At 42.7% G+C, this 12112-nt stretch overlaps 1 pseudogene; it reads right to left on the bottom strand.

Annotated features, from left to right (window-relative positions):
- Positions 1-2092: 2092 nt before the first annotated feature.
- Positions 2093-2900, bottom strand: LOC100347830 (sterol-4-alpha-carboxylate 3-dehydrogenase, decarboxylating pseudogene; annotated as a pseudogene).
- Positions 2901-12112: the final 9212 nt, after the last annotated feature.

Raw genomic sequence — 12112 nt, 5'->3', positions numbered from 1 at the left:
CCTGTCTGGATGCAGGGGCAATCCTCTCTGCATTCCCAGTCACATTGGCAGGGAGCTGGATCTGAAGTGGATTAGCCAGGACACAAGCTGGCACTCACATAGGTTGCTGGTGCCTCAAGCGGTGGCTTTACCTACTACGCCACAATGCTGGCCCCTCTCTTGTTTTTTAAAGATTTATTGATTCGTTTTGAAAGTCTGAATTACAAAGTGTGAGGGAGAGACAGAAATCTTCCATATGCAGGTTCACTGCCCATATCTCTGCAAAAGCTCATGTGGCTAGGCCAAAACCTGGAGCCAAGAGCTATATCTGAGTCCCCCATGTGTATGCACGGGGGGCAAACACTTGGGCCATTTTCTACTGCTTTTCTCAAGCCATTAGAAGAGCTGGATCAGAAGTGGAGCAGCCAGAATAGGAACCAGCACCCATGTGGGATGCTGCTGTCACAGGCAGTGGCTTTATCCGCTACGCCAAAATGCTGGGCCCCTACCACCTCTTTTATGTCAAAAACATTTCCTCACAAAGTTCAGTAAAACAAAATCCACTTCATATAAAGACAGATGTGGACCTTAAACTGTTGCATACATATTTTTACTTGTAAGTCAAGTATTTGAATTTTGTAGCCCCTCTGTGCTCAGTTCTGTGGCCTTCAGTGCTTTCTGAAATCATATAGCTGTGAATAAATGCTCAGTACTACAGTAAGTGTTGTGTCACATGTATTTTACTATCAAATTGGCCCTTATCCACAAGGGTAACTGAAAATATAAGACCAGTTATAGTAAGATGTTAAATTGCCTAGTGCATGGTCAAAGTACTATAAGACGCTGAGAAAGCATGACTAATTCTCTGTGTTTTCTAATTTAAGGTCAAGTGATTAAACCAAAAATACTGAGTTGATAAGAACCTTCTCATCTTACACTGTAACAGAACTCTCACAGTGACCTCATCCTCCATCACACTGTCTGTTTATCTTTGACCTCTACCCACACTGCATGCTGCTTGGCATAACAAAGGGAGTATTCCTACAAAACACTGGATTCCTGTATAATCTTGAATATTTCATATTTTTCTACCAAGGTAGTTAAGCTTTATTTTTTAAAGATTTATTTTATTTATTTGAAAGACAGAGTTATAGAGAGATGTAGAGACAGAGAGAGAGGTCTTCCATCCACTGGTTCACTTCCCAGATGGCTGCAATGGCCAAAGCTGAGCCGATCCGAAGCCAGGAGCCTGGAACTTCTTCCGGGTCTCCCACACGGGTGCAGGGGCCCAAGGACTTGGGCCATCCTCTACCGCTATCCCAGGCCATAGCAGAGAGCTGGGCTGGAAAAGGTTCAGTTGGGACTAGAACCAGCGCCCATATGGGATGCCTGCGCTTTCCTGCCAGGGCTTTAACCCACTGCGCCACAGTGCTGGCCCTGGTAGTTAAGCTTTATAATATAACTAAGACAAAGGATCCTGCAACCCTACAGATCAGAGTCCATGTAAATGAACTACTTACACCTATAATCATATTCTAGTTTCCGCTAGTGCAAACCAAGACTAATAGTGTAGGCATAAGATTGTATTATTTATGCAAACTGTTTACAGTCATACCAGGCACATTATAAACTCTCAATGAAACTTGGCTAATTTTATAATATACCTAAAATAGGAATATGCATAACTGTTTTCCTCTCTCTGTCTCTTTCTCTCTCCCACTCCTCTCTCTCTATGTCACTTTCTTTCTCATACTAAAAGATAGAATTAGGCCTATGCTATTGGTTAACTTGCCACATCCAAGTTGACATAAATAGGCCTTTGTATAAGGCTTTGAACCAGGCTTCTTTAACAAGTCACTCCTCTTGCAGTATGAAATATTCTGTTGCAATGTCTCTAAGTGATAATAGGAACTACAAATAGAAATCTGTCCCTTTCTCATCTTCTTTCCAGGTAGAAATCTAAATACAACAATTTAGAAGTAGAAGAGCAGAGAGCTCATTTGTTATCAGTTGGTTGCACAGACTGAGAGATGGTACAATATATTCCAACACTGTAAGAGATGTTTAGTTTTGTTTTAGAGTTTTTTTTAAAAGCCATAAATTTATTGTTGACACCAAAAGATAAATATCATTTTTTTCACTTGAAAGCTGTTAGTTCATTGGCCCACAGGGGAGACATTTATTGGTCCCGGGTCCCTCACTTGACTCTCTGTATGTGGCGAAAGCTCTGCAGAGTTTTCTCCACAGCATCATCCATGGTGACCAGGGGCCGAGAGCCCATGGCCTTTTTGGCTTTCTCACAGCTGTAGTAGTGGAATGTGCCAGCCAGCACAACCCACATTGGTGTGAATGTGGGCTGGATGACAGGATTGACGATCATCACCAGCAGGGACAGCAGCAGGGCCAGGTAGTAGGCCACCCAGTAGGGCATGTGGTACTTGGTGGCCTCATAATTGAGGCCCGTCAGGATGCAGGACAGGAACATCCAGAAAGGGACGGGTTCATCATTGGTAACGTGAAAGGCCTTCCCACCAAGGGCCTCATCTTGGGAGAGGTGTTCTGCAGCCAGGATGTGTCCATGGGCCACATTATCAACAAAGGTGAAGTTCACCAAGTTCTCTCCATTCCCAATCATAAACTTCATCTTGCCATTCCTGGCTGCCTCAATGAGGATGGGGACCAGCTGTCGGTCCCTGGGTCCAAAAATGCCATGAAGGTGGATGGCTGTGATTAAGAAATTCTTCTCAGGATCATTGGCACTCACGACTGCTCTCCTGTAAGATCTTAGTATCTGTGTAGTAATCAATGGGTTTCATGGCATAAGGGAGGTCTTCAGTTCCATTCTTGATGTCAGTGCCCTCAAAGATGACACTGGAACTGCTGGATAAAATGAGTTTCTGGGGGCCGGCGCCATGGCTCATTAGGTTAATCCTTCACCTGCAGCGCTGGCATCTCATACAGACACTGGGTTCTAGTCGCAGTTGCTCCTCTTCCAGTCCAGCTCTCTGCTGTGGCCCGGGAGTGCAGTGGAGGATGGCCCAAGTGCTTGGGCCCTGCACCCACATGGGAGACCAGGATAAGCACCTGGCTCCTGGCTTTGGATCGGCACAACGCTGGCCATAGCGGCCATTTGGGGAGTGAACCAATGGAAGGAAAACCTTTCTCTTTGTCTCCCTCTCTCTCACTGTCTATAATTCTACCTGTCAAATAATTTTTTTTTAAAATGAATTTCTGAATACCAGCTCCTTTACAAGTTTCAGTGACAAAAGAAATCCAGTACAAAAGAAATCCAAAGCAAACAACAGGAATATTTATGGAAAAATGGCAGGGCAAAGTCATTACTTATCAATAGTCACCTTGAATCTAAATCGCTTTAACTCTCCAGTTAAAAGATACAGACTGGCTGAATGGATTAAAAATCAAGACCCATCTATTTGCTGCCTACAAGAAATACATCTCATGAACAAAGATACATGCAGACTGAAAGTGAAAGGATGGAAGAAGATATTCTATGCTAAGGGAAGACAAAAAAGGGCAGGTGTTGCAATCCTAATATCAGACAAAATATACTTTAACATAAAAACTGTTAAACGAGGTGAAGAAGGTCACTATGTAATGATTAAGGGGTCAATTCAACAGGAAGATGTGACTGTAATAATGGTATATGCACCCAATTACAGAGTGCCTGTCTATTTTAAAGAAATATTCATGGATCTAAAGGGAGACATAGACTCTGCTACAATAGTAACAGGGGGCTTACACACCCCACTTTCATCAATGGATAGATCAACTAGATAGAAAATTAACAAAGAAACAACAGAGCTTTTTGACACTATGAACCAAATGGACCTAACTGATATCTTCAAAATTTTTCACCCCACAGGGGCAGAATGCAAATTCCTCTCATTAGTGCATGGAACCTTCTCCAGAATAGACCATATGCTAGGCCATAAAGGAGGTCTCAGCAAGTACAAAAAAATTGCAATCAGACCATACGTCTTCGCTAACCACAATGGAATGAAGCTGGAAATCAACAACTCAAGACTCTCTAGATCATGTGCAAACACACGGAGACTGAACTACATGTTCCTGAATGAACAAGTGGATCATAGAAGAAATCAAAAGATAAATTAAAAAATTTCTTGAAATTAATGAAGATGACAATACATCATATTGAAATTTATGGGATACAGTGAAAGCAGTGTTAAAAAGGAAGTTTATAGCAATTGGTATGTAAATGAAGAAATTGGAAAGTTACCAAATAAATGAGCTACAAATACACCTCACTGAAAAACAATAACAACAAACCAAACCCAAAATTAGTAGGAGGAAAGAAATAATTAAAATTAGAGAAGAAGTAAACAAAATTAAAGCCTAAAAACTAATACAAAAGATCAGTGAAATGAATAGCTGGGTGTTTGAAAAAATAAACAAAATTGACAAACTATTGGTCCAACCAAAAAAGAAAACAAGAGGGAGAAGACCCAAATCAGTAAAATTAGAGATAAAAAAGGAAATGTAACAAGAGATACCACAGAAATAAAAAGAATCATCAGAAATTACTACAAAGAGCTGTATGCCAACAAATTGGGAAACCTAGAAGAAATGGATAGATTCCTAGTTATGTACAATCCAGCAAAATCGAGTCTTGAAGACATAGAAAACTTAAACAGACCAATAACCAAGACAGAAATTGAATGGGTAATAAAGTACCTCCCAACAAAGAAAAGCACAGAACTGGATGTGTTTGCTGCTGAATTCCACCAGACATTTAAAAAGAATTAACTCCAATTTTCTCAAGGTATTCAAAACAATTGAAAGGGAGGAAATCCCCCAAACTCCTTGTATAAAGATAGCATCAGCTTAATTCCTACATCAGAAAAAAAATACAACAGAGAAAGAGAATTACAAAACAATATCCCTGATAAACATAAATGCAAAAATCCTCGACAAAATATTAGCTAATTGAATCCAACACTATATCAGAAAGATCTTTCACACAGATCATGTGGGATTTATCCTTGGTATCTAGGCAGGGATGGTTCAACATTCACAAATCAATCAATGTGATACATCACATCATCAAACTAAAGAACAAAACCCATATGGTTATATCAATAGATGCAGAGAAAGCATTTGATAAAATACAGCAGGTGAACTAACCTGGTCTAGGCATGCCCTGTACTTGTTCTCTTCTGTGAAGGTGAAAGCCAGAGTGAGGTGTACTGCTGTTTACGTGGTTCAGCTTAGCTGGCTGGCAGGTGTTTCATTGCTGGAAAAGTCACCAGGCAAAATAAAAATCCCCATCTCCTCCCCACATGGAGAGAAGGAGGCCTGGTTGTCACAGGGCCTCCGGGAGTCTGCCATGCACAGGGGTGTTTTCACTGGGCCCCTGCCTGTCAAATGCCTAAAGAGATGGAAAAGGCAGAGCCCAAGAAAACTCAGCCAGAGTCACACTTGGAGGGCTTTGTGGGTATTCCCAGAATCCTTTTTCAATGTCTGCATCACCCATCATTACTCAGATCCCATTCTGGAAATTTCCTGTACCCCACCTAGGACAGCCAATTCCTAATTCAAGTTCAGGACGACAGCTGACTCAGTTATGCCAGCTGTGGGGGGCAGTGATGCCAGCCTCGTCCTCTACGCACATCTCAAGGGCCTCCTCTCCCAGGACGAGTCTCACAGCCACCAGGGCCAGGGCCTTAGAGAGAAGCTGGCAGAAGGCAGAGCCCTCAGGCTCTGCCCAGGTGACCGAACACCCGGAGCTGCTGTGCACCTGCACCAACGATGTTTTAACAGCTACCCTGGATTCCACCGCACATTTGGGGCAATCACAAGATTAGCACAGCCTGGGTGGGAACAGCGAGGAGAAGACCCTGGCTGGGAGGATGCAGTTTCCCCACCGTCCCCAGCCTCCCTGAGGTACTATGGCCGTTGGAGCAGGATGCAGCATCCACCCAGTGGTGATGGACAACGGGCAGCTTGCTAGAGGGTGAAGAGCCTGGACTGAGAGGAGAAGGTCCAGCTCTGCCCTCAGTGCTGTCTTTACCAAATGTGGACAACAGATCCGTTTCTCCCTCCTGAGTTTCTGGTTCCTTTTCTATAAAATGGGTCAACCAAATGCTGCTTCACAGCTGTAGAGGAAGGTACATGAATGAACTAAAAATGGTGAAATCCTTACTTGCACAGTAATTTTTATTTATTTGAAAAACAGCGATAGAAATAGAGATAGAAAGATAGAGAGATAGATAGATAGATAGAATGAATGAACTAAGAGCACATAGAGACAATGAACCTCTGTTGGTCGGTTGTAGCAGGAGGGATGTTATGGTGAGGGAAATCGAGAAGAAACTGGACCAGTGTCCAGCAATTTGTAGACCAAAACATATTTTGGAGACCAAAGCATATTTTAACATTGCCTAATCAAACTTAGAACCTGGCATGATGATGAGCTACTAAACCAAGGATGTTCTGCGTGGTGGGTCTGTGTTACCAGCCCAGGCCACTCCCTAAACACAACAGATGAGGTCATTCAGTGCAGTTCTGCAGGCGCTTTCTGAGCTCACTCAGACAAGCTCTGTCTCCCTGCCCAGGAGCTGCTGTGTGTGCAGCGGGCAAGGCGGAGCTATTGAATGTCAGTCTGGATATTGGTGCTTTTTAATTTTCTTCAGAAAACCATGAGATGGAGGAAAATGGAGAACTGAAATTGCGGGCTTCCAGGTAATAAGACATGTTTGGGAGCTGATGAGCAAAAGAAAATCCATGGAGGTGGGCATTTGGGTCTGCAAGTATGGTTCATGAGGTCAAGAGTAGCCACAGATCTCATATTCAAGAGTGAGCAAGCACTTGTGATGCAGAGCAATATTCATTACATCTTAAGACTCAGGAACAGTCCTCTGTGGTTCAGTACTCTGTCGTCTGAGCTCCCTAGCATGGCAGCATCAACCCCAACACTCCAGGTGCCCCTGCTGCAGTGCAAAGTAGCTGGCCCAAGGCTTCCATGTGTGGCCATCCGGACTGTTAGAACAGATCTTTAATGACCTCTGAGTCACTGTCAGGGTCTCTTTTCTCCCTTCTTGAACAAAATTGCATATCCACTGCTGAATAACTCCATTGCTCTGTTCCTTCCATTTCAAGAAGTCTTGCAGCCTTTCTTCATTTAAACCCATCTCTTTGCCCCTCAGTTTAAACCACAGTGTTTTTGCTCATGTAAACCCATAAGCTGTTTATCAAGTGATAATCTAGCCACCTCCTGGTGTTCTCTTTAGAAAACACTTTCTCATTTGTTGCGATATGGACAATCCTCAAAGTCTGGCTCCGTCTTGCTCAAGAGTTCTTTCTTCAATTAACTTCTCTCCTTTTGAGTTTTACTAGAAGTAGTCAGAAGAAGTCAAACTCCTTCAGTGCCTTTCTTAGAAACTGCCTGCACTAGGGGCTGGCATTATAGTGTAGCAGGTTAAGTTGCTGCTCGTGATGACGGTATCCCATATCTGAGTGCCGGTGTGAATCCTGGCTACTCTGCTTCCAGTCCAGTGTTCCTGCTGATGTGCCTGGGAAGGTAGCAAATGATGGCCCAAGCACTTGGGCTCCTGACACCCATGTGGGAAACCAACATGGAATTTCTGGCTCTTTGGCTTTAGTCTGGCCCAGTTGTAGTTGTTGCAGCCTTTTGGGGAGTGAACCAGCATCCTTGCTCTTTCCTTCTCATGCTCTGTCTCCCTCTCTGCTGATCTGCTTTTCAAATAAATAAATAAATAATAAAGTTTTTTTTTAAAAAGAAATTGCCTCCATTACATGTCCAGTATCATTGCTTGCAGGTTATATATTTCACAAAACATTAGACAACAATTCAGCCGAATTGTTTGGCATTCAGTAACAAGGTTCACCTTTTCTCCGGTGTTCTTCATTTCCACTGGAGACCTCACCAGAATCACATCCACAGTTTAGTCTATACCTTGAAATTCTTCCAGCTTTTACCTGTGGTGCAATTCCAAAGCTGTTTCTATGCATGCAGGAATTCATTAGACCCGAACCCTACTTATCAAGACCACAATCTCTGTCAGCCAAGATCCTGCAAGATCTTTTGGGACATGGACACTGTCCACCAGGACCTGTGGGTGATTTGTTCCAGGACCGTTTGTAGACACCAAAAACCAAGAATGCTCAAGTTCTGTACATAATGGGGAAAGGATAGTCTCTTTCTTAAGTGGAATTGGAAAAACCTCATATCCATATGCAAAGGAAGGTAATTGAACCTTACCTCTTCTATCCAAGAATCAACTCACAATGAATTAGAATCATTAACTGAAGACTTGAAACTCTGAAAATACTGGAAGATGACAGAGCAAAATGTTCTTGATGTTAGTCTTGCATTTTTTTTAATATAGCAGGAATACCATATACAACAAAGCAAAAAGAGGCCAGTAGGATTGTATTGAATGAAAGTTCTGCACAGGAAGGGAAACATTCTGTTGAATTAAGAGACATTCTACAGGTTGGAAGAATGTATTTGCAAGCAACCGATTGTCAGGAATATCAGATAAGTGGTATTAATATCTAAAATATACAGGAAAATCAATTCTACAGCAAGAAAATAAATGACCCAATTATAGAATGTATAAACAATCTGAACAACCATTCTTTAAAAAATACAATGGTCAAAAACATACGTTAAAAGTGCCAAGTATTTCTAATCATCAACAAAATGCAAATTAAGTCCATGTGAGATATTACTTCACACCTGCTAGAATGGCTTTTATTAAATAAAGATAAGTGTTGGTGAGGCTGAGGAAAAAGGAAATCCTTATACACTGTGGTTGGGGATGTAAATTACTACAGCCATGTGGAAACTAACACGTTGACTCATCAAGGTGCTGTAAACAGGGAGTTCTGTTGCGAGAGAGAGTTGGTTTTTGTTTTTTTTTTTTTTTTTTTTTTTTTGACAGGCAGAGTGGACAGTGAGAAAGAGAGAGAGACAGAGAGAAAGGTCTTCCTTTTTGCCGTTGGTTCACCCTCCAATGGCTGCAGCGGCCAGCATGCTACGGCCTGCGCACCGCGCTGATCCGAAGCCAGGAGCCAGGTGCTTCTCCTGGTCTCCCATGCAGGTGCAGGGCCCAAGGACTTGGGCCATCCTCCACTGCACTCCTGGGACATAGCAGAGAGCTGGACTGGAAGAGGAGCAACCAGGACAGAATCCGGCGCCCCAACCGGGACTAGAACCCAGGGTGCCAGAGGATTAGCCAAGTGAGCCGTGGCGCCGGCCTTGAAATTCTGATTTAACTAAATCAGGTAAAAGTCAGAAGAATCAAGGAAGTAAAACAACGTTCATCCTATGAATCTTGTGTGACTTCTTGATTTTCTATTTCTGGCAGCTCACCCCCCAGCCTGGTGAGTGGAGAACACTGAAGGGAAGTATCAGAAGGAACAGAAACCATAGTTTCCAAGCCACCCCCAAAAGGAGGCCTATAGGAGTAGCCAGAGGGAGCGAAGGGTTGTCCTAAAACTAGAAACACAACAATTCTTCCCTTTCTGGGGAAGACTGTGGCTCCTATGGGTACAGGCAGGAGCATAGCAGGGACTCAATGCACTGTGTGGGTAATGGGTTGAAGAGGAAGGAGGCAGAATGACCTGTAAGGGCCAATCATGACCCACAGCATGCCCAGAGGAATGCATGAGTAAAAGAGCATTCAAGCCTTTGGTATACATTTTACAGAAACTAGCATGAAAGGACCAAGTGAATATAGGATCTTGAATCGCAGACCCTTAGAGGGTCTAATTGTATCTTCAGTGTTTGCTGTCTCAATATTGTACCATGATATGAATATTTTAACTTACTTTCCTTGCTATCAAATACTTGCCCCTATGTAAATATCATGGTCAGGAAGAAGATATGCATGTCAATATGAATTAAGCAGAAAATATCTATGACTGATTAGCTCAAATTTGCCAACAGACTAACAGATTAAAATAAATGGGGGGAATTAATAAAAAGGGAAAATAAAAGTAGAAGGACACAAGTAAAACAGGGAACATTATTAATAGAGCTATTTTGTGGTTGGCTGAATAGCTGAAATTGGTATATTCAGTACTTTCTGTTTCAGCCAGGATTTGGTGCCTTGGACAATTAACAATGAATGCATTGGCTATGTCTATGTCTGTCTCAGTGTGAGAAGAGAAGATTATGAAGAACTGGTCCCAGAGGACTGAGATCATATCAAGAGAATTGACTTGCTTGGCTTGGTTGAGCTGGGGGTAAAATCTCCCTGTTCTGGCAGATCATAATCTCAATATTTGTACAGTTAAACAATAACTTTCCCTAGAGATTCTTAGCTAATAGCACAACTACTTTCCATGAGGCAAACTGCAGTAGTCAACTGTCTTTGACTGAAATACCTTCTTTAAATAAAATACCCAGATTGCCAGTTATTTACAGGATTTTAAACATTGGGTTAGATCAAGTCAATGGGATCTACAAGCATTGGAATAGAAAATCAGAAACATTGGCTATTCCTGGTGCCTGTAATTGACAAAGCTTATTGCATTCAGGAATAATAACAGTGACCCATGGTCAAAAATTTCCAAATGAACACTAATCTAACTCAATTCAACTTCCAAAATATAGAAACCTTGGGAGCATGGTTGACAGAGATGCAGATACAGATGGATACAGATGCTTTTGCCTTGAGCAGGAATGGACATCTTAGGATAGGTTTGCAGAATGGATCTTTTTTTTTAAAAAAAGGATTTATTTATTTGGAGGGCAGAGTTACAGAGAGAAAGTGAGAGGGAGAGAAACCGTCAATCTGCTGGTTCACTCCCCAAATGGATGCAATGACCAGGACTGGGCCAGGCCGAAGCCTGTTTTCAATGTGGGTGCAAGTACTTGAGCTATCTTCCACTGCTTCCCCAGACACATTTGCAGAGAGCTGGATCAGAAGTAGATCGTCCAGGACGTGAACCAGCACCTATAATGGGATGCTGACATCCAGGCAGCAGCTTAAACCACTATGCCACAATGCCAGCCCCAGAGGACTGGCTCTGAAAAGCAGCACTGACAGCAGCAACAGTCTTACTCTTATGATTCCAACTACGTACTGTGCCAGATGCCACCTGGGCACATGCTGCATAGGTTGGTGTACAATTGTCACAGCAGTTTCTATTGAATTGTGTGAATGAGTCACATGGTGAAAGGAGAATAACTGAGAGTAGAAGTGAAGCAATGGTCAGTAATCAACCACATCTCTGTGCTTCCACCTCAGTTCAGGAGTTTATTCAAAAACCATTTGTGCTTAGATCTGGCACATAGCAGTGACCTCACTGATGCCAGGTTGGGGTAAGGGTGCGAGGGTAGAGCTACCCTCCAGGAAGAGTGACTGAAGTTTACCAGATTCACAATGGGGCACTCACCACGTAAATCAATGGCAGGCAGAATTGATGTTTCTTCCATGAACATGAACAGTTCTTGAGAGGTTTTCAGAAGACAACCAAACAACAACTGCAGGCAAAAAATCTACACAGGGAATCCTGTGGTCCTTCAGGTTCTTCCATTTGAGGAAGCTCCCTGCTGAACCTAGTCAGGTAGCAACAACTGAAGATTAACCCAAGGAGGATGCGATATCACAGAGTCCAATGTGGATTTTACATTGGAGATGGAAAACAAAGTGTTCACATTAAATCCAGGAGTAAACCCAATAAAAGACAAATATTTTGTTCTTACTGGCGAAATTGAGTGTTTTCTGTGCGGTGATAAGTGATGGGAGGGGGGAGAGCAAGAGAGAGAGAGATCCCATCTACTGGTTCACTCTCTGAATTCCTGAAATGATTGAGCCTGGTCAGGAACTCAATCCATGTGCCCCATGTGGATGGAAGGGACCTAACCACTTTAGCCATCATCTGCTGCTTTCCAGGGTGTGCATTAGCAGGAATTTGGAGTGGATCTGGGACTCAAACTCAGGCACTCTGATTTGAAATGCAGAATACTGCACCAAACTACCACTCCTGTGGTCATCATTTTAAGGCAGAAACCACTTGGTTCTCCATGAGTTTTCCAAAGCACTTTCAACTGCCTGGGTGCTTGTGCCAGATGGGTGGAAATTTGGTTTTAACCAGGTGCAAGTTTTACCTCCAAATAAAG

This window comes from Oryctolagus cuniculus, chromosome 7, assembly GCF_964237555.1.
Source record: "Oryctolagus cuniculus chromosome 7, mOryCun1.1, whole genome shotgun sequence".
NCBI lineage: Eukaryota > Metazoa > Chordata > Mammalia > Lagomorpha > Leporidae > Oryctolagus > Oryctolagus cuniculus.
The sequence above is the reverse complement of the archived record's forward strand: the minus strand, read 5'-3'. Positions and strand labels throughout refer to the sequence as shown.